Source organism: Neodiprion virginianus, chromosome 4 (genome assembly GCF_021901495.1).
Source record: "Neodiprion virginianus isolate iyNeoVirg1 chromosome 4, iyNeoVirg1.1, whole genome shotgun sequence".
Classification (NCBI taxonomy): Eukaryota; Metazoa; Arthropoda; class Insecta; order Hymenoptera; family Diprionidae; genus Neodiprion; species Neodiprion virginianus.
The window spans coordinates 1,430,179-1,445,852 of record NC_060880.1 but is presented as its reverse complement, the minus strand read 5'-3'; the positions used below and the strand labels follow the sequence as shown (position 1 = coordinate 1,445,852).

General features: G+C 40.8%; 1 protein-coding gene across 2 annotated transcripts in view; it reads right to left on the bottom strand.

The window, feature by feature from the left end:
- Positions 1-13,262: 13,262 nt before the first annotated feature.
- The window catches only part of LOC124303481 (uncharacterized), a 78,052-nt gene continuing 75,640 nt past the window's right edge, over positions 13,263-15,674 (bottom strand). For both annotated transcript variants that reach the window (XM_046760731.1, XM_046760732.1), the window contains one exon: positions 13,263-14,972. The gene's annotated coding sequence lies outside the window, so the exon portion shown is untranslated. The remainder of the gene's footprint in view (positions 14,973-15,674) is intronic.

The window sequence follows — 15,674 nt, the reverse complement described above, 5'->3', positions numbered from 1 at the left end:
TTTCCGCGATTTTGAACAGTGGAGGAATAAATTCTTTGATGCACTATTCTGACGTAATTTTGCAAGTGAAAACGATTGACCGCAGTCCCAATACGCTGCGAGCAACGGATCGAAAGTTAGAGCCGAAAAACGAGGACCTGAGTTTTCGACATTTTTCAGCAGGTGCATTTTCGATCGTAACTTCTGTGCTGTTGATCCCAGGCCACTTTCGCTGTGTTTTCTGAGTTCCTGGGGGTCCAATTAGTCAGGAAAGGGTCATACAAATCGAATCTGAGACGAAAAATTTCCGGTCGAAAATTTGGCAAAAAAGTAAGGCTAACCCCTTTGCATTTTTGGCGAAAATTTTCGCGATTTTGAAAAGTGCTGGAATAAATTCTTTGATGCACTGTTCTGACGTAATTCTGCGAGAGAAAACGATTGAGCGCAGTCCCAATACGCTGCGAGCAACGGATCAAAAGTTAGAGCCGAAAAACGAGGACCTGAGTTTTTGACATTTTTCAGCAGGTGCATTTTCAATCGTAACTTCTGTGCTGTTGATCCCAGGCCACTTTCGCTGTGTTTTTTGAGTTCCTGGGGGTCCAATTAGTCAGGAAAGGGTCATACAAATCGAATCTGAGACGAAAAATTTCCGGTCGAAAATTTGGCAAAAAAGTAAGGCTAACCCCTTTGCATTTTTGGCGAAAATTTTCGCGATTTTGAAAAGTGCTGGAATAAATTCTTTGATGCACTGTTCTGACGTAATTTTGCGAGAGAAAACGATTGAGCGCAGTCCCAATACGCTGCGAGCAACGGATCAAAAGTTAGAGCCGAAAAACGAGGACCTGAGTTTTCGACATTTTTCAGCAGGTGCATTTTCGATCGTAACTTCTGTGCTGTTGATCCCAGGCCACTTTCGCTGTGTTTTCTGAGTTCCTGGGGGTCCAATTAGTCAGGAAAGGGTCATACAAATCGAATCTGAGACGAAAAATTTCCGATCGAAAATTTGGCAACAAAGTAAGGCTAACCCCTTTGCATTTTTGGCGAAAATTTTCGCGATTTTGAAAAGTGCTGGAATAAATTCTTTGATGCACTGTTCTGACGTAATTTTGCGAGAGAAAACGATTGAGCGCAGTCCCAATACGCTGCGAGCAACGGATCAAAAGTTAGAGCCGAAAAACGAGGACCTGAGTTTTCGACATTTTTCAGCAGGTGCATTTTCGATCGTAACTTCTGTGCTGTTGATCCCAGGCCACTTTCGCTGTGTTTTCTGAGTTCCTGGGGGTCCAATTAGTCAGGAAAGGGTCATACAAATCGAATCTGAGACGAAAAATTTCCGGTCGAAAATTTGGCAAAAAAGTAAGGCTAACCCCTTTGCATTTTTGGCGAAAATTTTCGCGATTTTGAAAAGTGCTGGAATAAATTCTTTGATGCACTATTCTGACGTAATTTTGCGAGAGAAAACGATTGAGCGCAGTCCCAATACGCTGCGAGCAACGGATCAAAAGTTAGAGCCGAAAAACGAGGACCTGAGTTTTCGACATTTTTCAGCAGGTGCATTTTCGATCGTAACTTCTGTGCTGTTGATCCCAGGCCACTTTCGCTGTGTTTTCTGAGTTCCTGGGGGTCCAATTAGTCAGGAAAGGGTCATACAAATCGAATCTGAGACGAAAAATTTCCGGTCGAAAATTTGGCAAAAAAGTAAGGCTAACCCCTTTGCATTTTTGGCGAAAATTTTCGCGATTTTGAAAAGCGCTGGAATAAATTCTTTGATGCACTATTCTGACGTAATTTTGCGAGAGAAAACGATTGAGCGCAGTCCCAATACGCTGCGAGCAACGGATCAAAAGTCAGAGCCGAAAAACGAGGACCTGAGTTTTCGACATTTTTCAGCAGGTGCATTTTCGATCGTAACTTCTGTGCTGTTGATCCCAGGCCACTTTCGCTGTGTTTTCTGAGTTCCTGGGGGTCCAATTAGTCAGGAAAGGGTCATACAAATCGAATCTGAGACGAAAAATTTCCGGTCGAAAATTTGGCAAAAAAGTAAGGCTAACCCCTTTGCACTTTTGGCGAAAATTTTCGCGATTTTGAAAAGTGCTGGAATAAATTCTTTGATGCACTATTCTGACGTAATTTTGCGAGAGAAAACGATTGAGCGCAGTCCCAATACGCTGCGAGCAACGGATCAAAAGTTAGAGCCGAAAAACGAGTACCTGAGTTTTCGACATTTTTCAGCAGGTGCATTTTCGATCGTAACTTCTGTGCTGTTGATCCCAGGCCACTTTCGCTGTGTTTTCTGAGTTCCTGGGGGTCCAATTAGTCAGGAAAGGGTCATACAAATCGAATCTGAGACGAAAAATTTCCGGTCGAAAATTTGGCAAAAAAGTAAGGCTAACCCCTTTGCATTTTTGGCGAAAATTTTCGCGATTTTGAAAAGTGCTGGAATAAATTCTTTGATGCACTGTTCTGACGTAATTTTGCGAGAGAAAACGATTGAGCGCAGTCCCAATACGCTGCGAGCAACGGATCAAAAGTTAGAGCCGAAAAACGAGGACCTGAGTTTTCGACATTTTTCAGCAGGTGCATTTTCGATCGTAACTTCTGTGCTGTTGATCCCAGGCCACTTTCGCTGTGTTTTCTGAGTTCCTGGGGGTCCAATTAGTCAGGAAAGGGTCATACAAATCGAATCTGAGACGAAAAATTTCCGGTCGAAAATTAGGCAAAAAAGTAAGGCTAACCCCTTTGCATTTTTGGCGAAAATTTTCGCGATTTTGAAAAGTGCTGGAATAAATTCTTTGATGCACTATTCTGACGTAATTTTGCGAGAGAAAACGATTGAGCGCAGTCCCAATACGCTGCGAGCAACGGATTAAAAGTTAGAGCCGAAAAACGAGGACCTGAGTTTTCGACATTTTTCAGCAGGTGCATTTTCGATCGTAACTTCTGTGCTGTTGATCCCAGGCCACTTTCGCTGTGTTTTCTGAGTTCCTGGGGGTCCAATTAGTCAGGAAAGGGTCATACAAATCGAATCTGAGACGAAAAATTTCCGGTCGAAAATTTGGCAAAAAAGTAAGGCTAACCCCTTTGCATTTTTGGCGAAAATTTTCGCGATTTTGAAAAGTGCTGGAATAAATTCTTTGATGCACTATTCTGACGTAATTTTGCGAGAGAAAACGATTGAGCGCAGTCCCAATACGCTGCGAGCAACGGATCAAAAGTTAGAGCCGAAAAACGAGGACCTGAGTTTTCGACATTTTTCAGAAGGTGCATTTTCAATCGTAACTTCTGTGCTGTTGATCCCAGGCCACTTTCGCTGTGTTTTCTGTGTTCCTGGGGGTCCAATTAGTCAGGAAAGGGTCATACAAATCGAATCTGAGACGAAAAATTTCCGGTCGAAAATTTGGCAAAAAAGTAAGGCTAACCCCTTTGCATTTTTGGCGAAAATTTTCGCGATTTTGAAAAGTGCTGGAATAAATTCTTTGATGCACTGTTCTGACGTAATTTTGCGAGAGAAAACGATTGAGCGCAGTCCCAATACGCTGCGAGCAACGGATCAAAAGTTAGAGCCGAAAAACGAGGACCTGAGTTTTCGACATTTTTCAGCAGGTGCATTTTCGATCGTAACTTCTGTGCTGTTGATCCCAGGCCACTTTCGCTGTGTTTTCTGAGTTCCTGGGGGTCCAATTAGTCAGGAAAGGGTCATACAAATCGAATCTGAGACAAAAAATTTCCGGTCGAAAATTTGGCAAAAAAGTAAGGCTAAGAAATTTTTCGCGATTTTGAAAAGTGCTGGAATAAATTCTTTGATGCACTGTTCTGACGTAATTTTGCGAGAGAAAACGATTGAGCGCAGTCCCAATACGCTGCGAGCAACGGATCAAAAGTTAGAGCCGAAAAACGAGGACCTGAGTTTTCGACATTTTTCAGCAGGTGCATTTTCGATCGTAACTTCTGTGCTGTTGATCCCAGGCCACTTTCGCTGTGTTTTCTAAGTTCCTGGGGGTCCAATTAGTCAGGAAAGGGTCATACAAATCGAATCTGAGACGAAAAATTTCCGGTCGAAAATTTGGCAAAAAAGTAAGGCTAACCCCTTTGCACTTTTGGCGAAAATTTTCGCGATTTTGAAAAGTGCTGGAATAAATTCTTTGATGCACTATTCTGACGTAATTTTGCGAGAGAAAACGATTGAGCGCAGTCCCAATACGCTGCGAGCAACGGATCAAAAGTTAGAGCCGAAAAACGAGTACCTGAGTTTTCGACATTTTTCAGCAGGTGCATTTTCGATCGTAACTTCTGTGCTGTTGATCCCAGGCCACTTTCGCTGTGTTTTCTGAGTTCCTGGGGGTCCAATTAGTCAGGAAAGGGTCATACAAATCGAATCTGAGACGAAAAATTTCCGGTCGAAAATTTGGCAAAAAAGTAAGGCTAACCCCTTTGCATTTTTGGCGAAAATTTTCGCGATTTTGAAAAGTGCTGGAATAAATTCTTTGATGCACTGTTCTGACGTAATTTTGCGAGAGAAAACGATTGAGCGCAGTCCCAATACGCTGCGAGCAACGGATCAAAAGTTAGAGCCGAAAAACGAGGACCTGAGTTTTCGACATTTTTCAGCAGGTGCATTTTCGATCGTAACTTCTGTGCTGTTGATCCCAGGCCACTTTCGCTGTGTTTTCTGAGTTCCTGGGGGTCCAATTAGTCAGGAAAGGGTCATACAAATCGAATCTGAGACGAAAAATTTCCGGTCGAAAATTAGGCAAAAAAGTAAGGCTAACCCCTTTGCATTTTTGGCGAAAATTTTCGCGATTTTGAAAAGTGCTGGAATAAATTCTTTGATGCACTATTCTGACGTAATTTTGCGAGAGAAAACGATTGAGCGCAGTCCCAATACGCTGCGAGCAACGGATTAAAAGTTAGAGCCGAAAAACGAGGACCTGAGTTTTCGACATTTTTCAGCAGGTGCATTTTCGATCGTAACTTCTGTGCTGTTGATCCCAGGCCACTTTCGCTGTGTTTTCTGAGTTCCTGGGGGTCCAATTAGTCAGGAAAGGGTCATACAAATCGAATCTGAGACGAAAAATTTCCGGTCGAAAATTTGGCAAAAAAGTAAGGCTAACCCCTTTGCATTTTTGGCGAAAATTTTCGCGATTTTGAAAAGTGCTGGAATAAATTCTTTGATGCACTATTCTGACGTAATTTTGCGAGAGAAAACGATTGAGCGCAGTCCCAATACGCTGCGAGCAACGGATCAAAAGTTAGAGCCGAAAAACGAGGACCTGAGTTTTCGACATTTTTCAGAAGGTGCATTTTCAATCGTAACTTCTGTGCTGTTGATCCCAGGCCACTTTCGCTGTGTTTTCTGTGTTCCTGGGGGTCCAATTAGTCAGGAAAGGGTCATACAAATCGAATCTGAGACGAAAAATTTCCGGTCGAAAATTTGGCAAAAAAGTAAGGCTAACCCCTTTGCATTTTTGGCGAAAATTTTCGCGATTTTGAAAAGTGCTGGAATAAATTCTTTGATGCACTGTTCTGACGTAATTTTGCGAGAGAAAACGATTGAGCGCAGTCCCAATACGCTGCGAGCAACGGATCAAAAGTTAGAGCCGAAAAACGAGGACCTGAGTTTTCGACATTTTTCAGCAGGTGCATTTTCGATCGTAACTTCTGTGCTGTTGATCCCAGGCCACTTTCGCTGTGTTTTCTGAGTTCCTGGGGGTCCAATTAGTCAGGAAAGGGTCATACAAATCGAATCTGAGACGAAAAATTTCCGGTCGAAAATTTGGCAAAAAAGTAAGGCTAACCCCTTTGCATTTTTGGCGAAAATTTTCGCGATTTTGAAAAGCGCTGGAATAAATTCTTTGATGCACTATTCTGACGTAATTTTGCGAGAGAAAACGATTGAGCGCAGTCCCAATACGCTGCGAGCAACGGATCAAAAGTCAGAGCCGAAAAACGAGGACCTGAGTTTTCGACATTTTTCAGCAGGTGCATTTTCGATCGTAACTTCTGTGCTGTTGATCCCAGGCCACTTTCGCTGTGTTTTCTGAGTTCCTGGGGGTCCAATTAGTCAGGAAAGGGTCATACAAATCGAATCTGAGACGAAAAATTTCCGGTCGAAAATTTGGCAAAAAAGTAAGGCTAACCCCTTTGCATTTTTGGCGAAAATTTTCGCGATTTTGAAAAGTGCTGGAATAAATTCTTTGATGCACTGTTCTGACGTAATTTTGCGAGAGAAAACGATTGAGCGCAGTCCCAATACGCTGCGAGCAACGGATCAAAAGTTAGAGCCGAAAAACGAGGACCTGAGTTTTCGACATTTTTCAGCAGGTGCATTTTCGATCGTAACTTCTGTGCTGTTGATCCCAGGCCACTTTCGCTGTGTTTTCTGAGTTCCTGGGGGTCCAATTAGTCAGGAAAGGGTCATACAAATCGAATCTGAGACAAAAAATTTCCGGTCGAAAATTTGGCAAAAAAGTAAGGCTAAGAAATTTTTCGCGATTTTGAAAAGTGCTGGAATAAATTCTTTGATGCACTGTTCTGACGTAATTTTGCGAGAGAAAACGATTGAGCGCAGTCCCAATACGCTGCGAGCAACGGATCAAAAGTTAGAGCCGAAAAACGAGGACCTGAGTTTTCGACATTTTTCAGCAGGTGCATTTTCGATCGTAACTTCTGTGCTGTTGATCCCAGGCCACTTTCGCTGTGTTTTCTAAGTTCCTGGGGGTCCAATTAGTCAGGAAAGGGTCATACAAATCGAATCTGAGACGAAAAATTTCCGGTCGAAAATTTGGCAAAAAAGTAAGGCTAACCCCTTTGCACTTTTGGCGAAAATTTTCGCGATTTTGAAAAGTGCTGGAATAAATTCTTTGATGCACTATTCTGACGTAATTTTGCGAGAGAAAACGATTGAGCGCAGTCCCAATACGCTGCGAGCAACGGATCAAAAGTTAGAGCCGAAAAACGAGTACCTGAGTTTTCGACATTTTTCAGCAGGTGCATTTTCGATCGTAACTTCTGTGCTGTTGATCCCAGGCCACTTTCGCTGTGTTTTCTGAGTTCCTGGGGGTCCAATTAGTCAGGAAAGGGTCATACAAATCGAATCTGAGACGAAAAATTTCCGGTCGAAAATTTGGCAAAAAAGTAAGGCTAACCCCTTTGCATTTTTGGCGAAAATTTTCGCGATTTTGAAAAGTGCTGGAATAAATTCTTTGATGCACTGTTCTGACGTAATTTTGCGAGAGAAAACGATTGAGCGCAGTCCCAATACGCTGCGAGCAACGGATCAAAAGTTAGAGCCGAAAAACGAGGACCTGAGTTTTCGACATTTTTCAGCAGGTGCATTTTCGATCGTAACTTCTGTGCTGTTGATCCCAGGCCACTTTCGCTGTGTTTTCTGAGTTCCTGGGGGTCCAATTAGTCAGGAAAGGGTCATACAAATCGAATCTGAGACGAAAAATTTCCGGTCGAAAATTAGGCAAAAAAGTAAGGCTAACCCCTTTGCATTTTTGGCGAAAATTTTCGCGATTTTGAAAAGTGCTGGAATAAATTCTTTGATGCACTATTCTGACGTAATTTTGCGAGAGAAAACGATTGAGCGCAGTCCCAATACGCTGCGAGCAACGGATTAAAAGTTAGAGCCGAAAAACGAGGACCTGAGTTTTCGACATTTTTCAGCAGGTGCATTTTCGATCGTAACTTCTGTGCTGTTGATCCCAGGCCACTTTCGCTGTGTTTTCTGAGTTCCTGGGGGTCCAATTAGTCAGGAAAGGGTCATACAAATCGAATCTGAGACGAAAAATTTCCGGTCGAAAATTTGGCAAAAAAGTAAGGCTAACCCCTTTGCATTTTTGGCGAAAATTTTCGCGATTTTGAAAAGTGCTGGAATAAATTCTTTGATGCACTATTCTGACGTAATTTTGCGAGAGAAAACGATTGAGCGCAGTCCCAATACGCTGCGAGCAACGGATCAAAAGTTAGAGCCGAAAAACGAGGACCTGAGTTTTCGACATTTTTCAGAAGGTGCATTTTCAATCGTAACTTCTGTGCTGTTGATCCCAGGCCACTTTCGCTGTGTTTTCTGTGTTCCTGGGGGTCCAATTAGTCAGGAAAGGGTCATACAAATCGAATCTGAGACGAAAAATTTCCGGTCGAAAATTTGGCAAAAAAGTAAGGCTAACCCCTTTGCATTTTTGGCGAAAATTTTCGCGATTTTGAAAAGTGCTGGAATAAATTCTTTGATGCACTGTTCTGACGTAATTTTGCGAGAGAAAACGATTGAGCGCAGTCCCAATACGCTGCGAGCAACGGATCAAAAGTTAGAGCCGAAAAACGAGGACCTGAGTTTTCGACATTTTTCAGCAGGTGCATTTTCGATCGTAACTTCTGTGCTGTTGATCCCAGGCCACTTTCGCTGTGTTTTCTGAGTTCCTGGGGGTCCAATTAGTCAGGAAAGGGTCATACAAATCGAATCTGAGACAAAAAATTTCCGGTCGAAAATTTGGCAAAAAAGTAAGGCTAAGAAATTTTTCGCGATTTTGAAAAGTGCCGGAATGAATTCTTTGATGCACTATTCTGACGTAATTTTGCGAGAGAAAACGATTGAGCGCAGTTCCAATACGCTGCGAGCAACGGATCAAAAGTTAGAGCCGAAAAACGAGGACCTGAGTTTTCGACATTTTTCAGCAGGTGCATTTTCGATCGTAACTTCTGTGCTGTTGATCCCAGGCCACTTTCGCTGTGTTTTCTGAGTTCCTGGGGGTCCAATTAGTCAGGAAAGGGTCATACAAATCGAATCTGAGACAAAAAATTTCCGGTCGAAAATTTGGCAAAAAAGTAAGGCTAAGAAATTTTTCGCGATTTTGAAAAGTGCCGGAATGAATTCTTTGATGCACTATTCTGACGTAATTTTGCGAGAGAAAACGATTGAGCGCAGTTCCAATACGCTGCGAGCAACGGATCAAAAGTTAGAGCCGAAAAACGAGGACCTGAGTTTTCGACATTTTTCAGAAGGTGCATTTTCAATCGTAACTTCTGTGCTGTTGATCCCAGGCCACTTTCGCTGTGTTTTCTGTGTTCCTGGGGGTCCAATTAGTCAGGAAAGGGTCATACAAATCGAATCTGAGACGAAAAATTTCCGGTCGAAAATTTGGCAAAAAAGTAAGGCTAACCCCTTTGCATTTTTGGCGAAAATTTTCGCGATTTTGAAAAGTGCTGGAATAAATTCTTTGATGCACTGTTCTGACGTAATTTTGCGAGAGAAAACGATTGAGCGCAGTCCCAATACGCTGCGAGCAACGGATCAAAAGTTAGAGCCGAAAAACGAGGACCTGAGTTTTCGACATTTTTCAGCAGGTGCATTTTCGATCGTAACTTCTGTGCTGTTGATCCCAGGCCACTTTTGCTGTGTTTTCTGAGTTCCTGGGGGTCCAATTAGTCAGGAAAGGGTCATACAAATCGAATCTGAGACAAAAAATTTCCGGTCGAAAATTTGGCAAAAAAGTAAGGCTAAGAAATTTTTCGCGATTTTGAAAAGTGCCGGAATGAATTCTTTGATGCACTATTCTGACGTAATTTTGCGAGAGAAAACGATTGAGTGCAGTTCCAATACGCTGCGAGCAACGGATCAAAAGTTAGAGCCGAAAAACGAGGACCTGAGTTTTCGACATTTTTCAGCAGGTGCATTTTCGATCGTAACTTCTGTGCTGTTGATCCCAGGCCTCTTTCGCTGTGTTTTCTGAGTTCCTGGGGGTCCAATTAGTCAGGAAAGGGTCATACAAATCGAATCTGAGACGAAAAACTCCGGTCGAAAATTTGGCAAAAAAGTAAGGCTAACCCCTTTGCATTTTTGGCGAAAATTTTCGCGATTTTGAAAAGTGCTGGAATAAATTCTTTGATGCACTATTCTGACGTAATTTTGCGAGAGAAAACGATTGAGCGCAGTCCCAATACGCTGCGAGCAACGGATCAAAAGTTAGAGCCGAAAAACGAGGACCTGAGTTTTCGACATTTTTCAGCAGGTGCATTTTCGATCGTAACTTCTGTGCTGTTGATCCCAGGCCTCTTTCGCTGTGTTTTCTGAGTTCCTGGGGGTCCAATTAGTCAGGAAAGGGTCATACAAATCGAATCTGAGACGAAAAACTCCGGTCGAAAATTTGGCAAAAAAGTAAGGCTAACCCCTTTGCATTTTTGGCGAAAATTTTCGCGATTTTGAAAAGTGCTGGAATAAATTCTTTGATGCACTATTCTGACGTAATTTTGCGAGAGAAAACGATTGAGCGCAGTCCCAATACGCTGCGAGCAACGGATTAAAAGTTAGAGCCGAAAAACGAGGACCTGAGTTTTCGACATTTTTCAGCAGGTGCATTTTCGATCGTAACTTCTGTGCTGTTGATCCCAGGCCACTTTCGCTGTGTTTTCTGAGTTCCTGGGGGTCCAATTAGTCAGGAAAGGGTCATACAAATCGAATCTGAGACGAAAAATTTCCGGTCGAAAATTTGGCAAAAAAGTAAGGCTAACCCCTTTGCATTTTTGGCGAAAATTTTCGCGATTTTGAAAAGTGCTGGAATAAATTCTTTGATGCACTATTCTGACGTAATTTTGCGAGAGAAAACGATTGAGCGCAGTCCCAATACGCTGCGAGCAACGGATCAAAAGTTAGAGCCGAAAAACGAGGACCTGAGTTTTCGACATTTTTCAGAAGGTGCATTTTCAATCGTAACTTCTGTGCTGTTGATCCCAGGCCACTTTCGCTGTGTTTTCTGTGTTCCTGGGGGTCCAATTAGTCAGGAAAGGGTCATACAAATCGAATCTGAGACGAAAAATTTCCGGTCGAAAATTTGGCAAAAAAGTAAGGCTAACCCCTTTGCATTTTTGGCGAAAATTTTCGCGATTTTGAAAAGTGCTGGAATAAATTCTTTGATGCACTATTCTGACGTAATTTTGCGAGAGAAAACGATTGAGCGCAGTCCCAATACGCTGCGAGCAACGGATTAAAAGTTAGAGCCGAAAAACGAGGACCTGAGTTTTCGACATTTTTCAGCAGGTGCATTTTCGATCGTAACTTCTGTGCTGTTGATCCCAGGCCACTTTCGCTGTGTTTTCTGAGTTCCTGGGGGTCCAATTAGTCAGGAAAGGGTCATACAAATCGAATCTGAGACGAAAAATTTCCGGTCGAAAATTTGGCAAAAAAGTAAGGCTAACCCCTTTGCATTTTTGGCGAAAATTTTCGCGATTTTGAAAAGTGCTGGAATAAATTCTTTGATGCACTATTCTGACGTAATTTTGCGAGAGAAAACGATTGAGCGCAGTCCCAATACGCTGCGAGCAACGGATCAAAAGTTAGAGCCGAAAAACGAGGACCTGAGTTTTCGACATTTTTCAGAAGGTGCATTTTCAATCGTAACTTCTGTGCTGTTGATCCCAGGCCACTTTCGCTGTGTTTTCTGTGTTCCTGGGGGTCCAATTAGTCAGGAAAGGGTCATACAAATCGAATCTGAGACGAAAAATTTCCGGTCGAAAATTTGGCAAAAAAGTAAGGCTAACCCCTTTGCATTTTTGGCGAAAATTTTCGCGATTTTGAAAAGTGCTGGAATAAATTCTTTGATGCACTGTTCTGACGTAATTTTGCGAGAGAAAACGATTGAGCGCAGTCCCAATACGCTGCGAGCAACGGATCAAAAGTTAGAGCCGAAAAACGAGGACCTGAGTTTTCGACATTTTTCAGCAGGTGCATTTTCGATCGTAACTTCTGTGCTGTTGATCCCAGGCCACTTTCGCTGTGTTTTCTGAGTTCCTGGGGGTCCAATTAGTCAGGAAAGGGTCATACAAATCGAATCTGAGACAAAAAATTTCCGGTCGAAAATCTGGCAAAAAAGTAAGGCTAAGAAATTTTTCGCGATTTTGAAAAGTGCCGGAATGAATTCTTTGATGCACTATTCTGACGTAATTTTGCGAGAGAAAACGATTGAGCGCAGTTCCAATACGCTGCGAGCAACGGATCAAAAGTTAGAGCCGAAAAACGAGGACCTGAGTTTTCGACATTTTTCAGCAGGTGCATTTTCGATCGTAACTTCTGTGCTGTTGATCCCAGGCCTCTTTCGCTGTGTTTTCTGAGTTCCTGGGGGTCCAATTAGTCAGGAAAGGGTCATACAAATCGAATCTGAGACGAAAAACTCCGGTCGAAAATTTGGCAAAAAAGTAAGGCTAACCCCTTTGCATTTTTGGCGAAAATTTTCGCGATTTTGAAAAGTGCTGGAATAAATTCTTTGATGCACTATTCTGACGTAATTTTGCGAGAGAAAACGATTGAGCGCAGTCCCAATACGCTGCGAGCAACGGATCAAAAGTTAGAGCCGAAAAACGAGGACCTGAGTTTTCGACATTTTTCAGCAGGTGCATTTTCGATCGTAACTTCTGTGCTGTTGATCCCAGGCCACTTTCGCTGTGTTTTCTGAGTTCCTGGGGGTCCAATTAATCAGGAAAGGGTCATACAAATCGAATCTGAGACGAAAAATTTCCGGTCGAAAATTTGGCAAAAAAGTAAGGCTAACCCCTTTGCATTTTTGGCGAAAATTTTCGCGATTTTGAAAAGCGCTGGAATAAATTCTTTGATGCACTATTCTGACGTAATTTTGCGAGAGAAAACGATTGAGCGCAGTCCCAATACGCTGCGAGCAACGGATCAAAAGTCAGAGCCGAAAAACGAGGACCTGAGTTTTCGACATTTTTCAGCAGGTGCATTTTCGATCGTAACTTCTGTGCTGTTGATCCCAGGCCACTTTCGCTGTGTTTTCTGAGTTCCTGGGGGTCCAATTAGTCAGGAAAGGGTCATACAAATCGAATCTGAGACGAAAAATTTCCGGTCGAAAATTTGGCAAAAAAGTAAGGCTAACCCCTTTGCATTTTTGGCGAAAATTTTCGCGATTTTGAAAAGTGCTGGAATGAATTCTTTGATGCACTATTCTGACGTAATTTTGCGAGAGAAAACGATTGAGCGCAGTCCCAATACGCTGCGAGCAACTGATCAAGACTTAGAGCCGAAAAACGAGGACCTGAGTTTCCGCCATTTCTCTGCTGTTGGTCCTTAGCTCTTCCTGCTGCGTTTACCGAGTTTCTGGGGTTCCAATTAGTCAGGAAAAAGTCATACAAATCTAATGATTTTTGATATTATTTCCAAATTCAAGATGGTCTCATGACTGAGAAAGGATTTGAGAATCCGTTTGTAACAATGCAAGATTAGAACCCCGCTGTGTTGCAGCATCCCAAAAGTAGCTACTTCCAAACAAAAATGGTTACATTTTGTCTCCAACAAGTTTATTTCAACAGAAACAATGCACTGTTACCTCTTCACCAGTAATTTCTATTTTACATTATAATGACAGATCGTCTAATCGTAACGATAAACACTCATAGGTACACTGTCAGAGTTGTAGGGATTGGGAAATAGTAAATGTGAACCGTTGAAGAAGTCAGAGTAGTATCACAAAATTGACATAACGTAAGATGTATCTTGTATTAATGACTAAATAAAATACTACAGTTATAAGCATGGTATATAAATAAATGCTTAAGCAATATGTACATGTATGTATGCGTCTATTCGTTATGTAAGAATTAAGTAAAGGCCGCTGATTTATATTATAGTATACAGTCGTCTATCATTTTCATTTCTCTATTACACAAGTTTGTTCATACAACGATATCAAAAATATTCATTAGGGACTAATAATTCAAACTCGATTACACTTTTCGTATAGAATAAATAAACTCAGTGTTATCAAAAATTTTATTTTTTCCTTCACGTCCGTATTGCAAACTCTATTCATTGTAGAAATTTACTGTACAGCTCACTCGTTTTATTTCAACCTCACCATACATGTTTCTCGTTAATTTCATCCTATATTGATTTTGATAGTTAAAGGATAGTAATTGTTAGAATGAATATAACCAGTGCCAGTTATATACAGACAAAAAAGGAAATTACATATAGTTCTGTTTGTACAGCGGGATACTTCAGTAAATGTATTTACCGAATCGAATTGGAGCCATAAGTGTCGCGTCGATAACAACAAAAAAATAAAATAAAAATTATTCTCAATATGCAGTAAATTCAGCTGAAGGTATAAATCTAAAAATACTGCTCGAATAATAAACCGGGTCTACGTTTACATGATCCATGCATGTATAAGCTACTTGTGTCCCTTAAGACTATGTAATCGTGTAACTACTAAGTGTCCACTATCTTACTCTATAATACGTTCTAATTTTCCTCTCCACTTTACTTAGTTTTGAATACAATAAGGCAACGGTTATCCTCTAAATAAATAAAGACTTTTCAAATAATGTACATTATCCGCTCCGGCTAGATACCATTATTCATGTATCTTACATACAATCATAGCGCGCTCGCCTATAGTCGTAGACGAGATCATGATTTTTACAACGTAACTGGATTCCGTCCGTCGTGTGAGTGTGTGTGCATGTCTGCGCGCCTAGTTTGGTTTTCATTCACAAGTTTTCTCAATATGTCTGTTTAAAAATTTTGCACGTAGAGAATGTTAGCAAAAATATAATTTAGTATATTATAATTATTATTCATTAATATATATATATATTTTTATATATAGATATATAAAAACTTTGTTAAAATATAAAAAAAAAAAGAAACAACGATTTGAGCAAATACGTATTTCCTATAAAGTTATATACATACACACTCATTATTATTATTTTATACTTCGCATATATATAATATACATATATATGTATATTCATATATTTATATATATATCAAAATATTATTGTTATTGCACATGGGTATACATAATAGTACCGTTAATTTAGATATTTCTTTCTTCCCTCTTACAGTGTTCCAACTTCTTCCGATACTTTCTTCTTCGTCCCTTAAATATATACTTTAAACTATATTCACATACGTAACATATTAATGTCCTCCTGTGGCCTCCGCACGTTGCATTTCTGTGTAATCGTTGACTTTCCTCCTGTGATAATTTATTTAACAAAATCAGGAATTGTATGAAAAAAATTTCTACACAACTACGGAGTGTATCGTGTGTAAATATATACAGATATATGAATATGTGTATACATATTTTATGTACAATTGTTCTTAAGCGAACGCTCTACGATCGATTTTGATAAACAAATTTTTATCTCCAAGGCACTGTAGCATCTAGCAGGTAGGTATATTTATAATCAATATTTGTCAAACCATGTGTACAAAATATATACCATATTCTAATATTTGTTGCTGTCAGAGATACGTACGAATATACTCTCAATACTTTTATAAGCGGTGCATATAATTTAAATGCCAGTTACACGGAAGACATGCTAGTAGAGTTTGCGATTCGTTTAATATTGTTCTAAGATATTGTTTCTCGCCCGTTTTCCGTTATTACCGAAAATTGTAACTCACCGTCACTAGTCACAGTTGCGTTACGAAATCTACATACGGTTATGAATGATTTGCAATTGACGGTAAAAGTTCTGAATCAAAATTAGCAACGTGAAGTTAAAACGAAGTTCGATGCATAAGTAGGGCTACGATTCCTTTTAATTCCGACGTTCATGTTTTGACGCTAAGTACTATTCACGATCTAGAAAGTATGACAGTCTGTACTCGAAAAAATGATTAAGTAGTTCGTCGCGAAGATTGAGGATCGATTATCATATACTTGAAA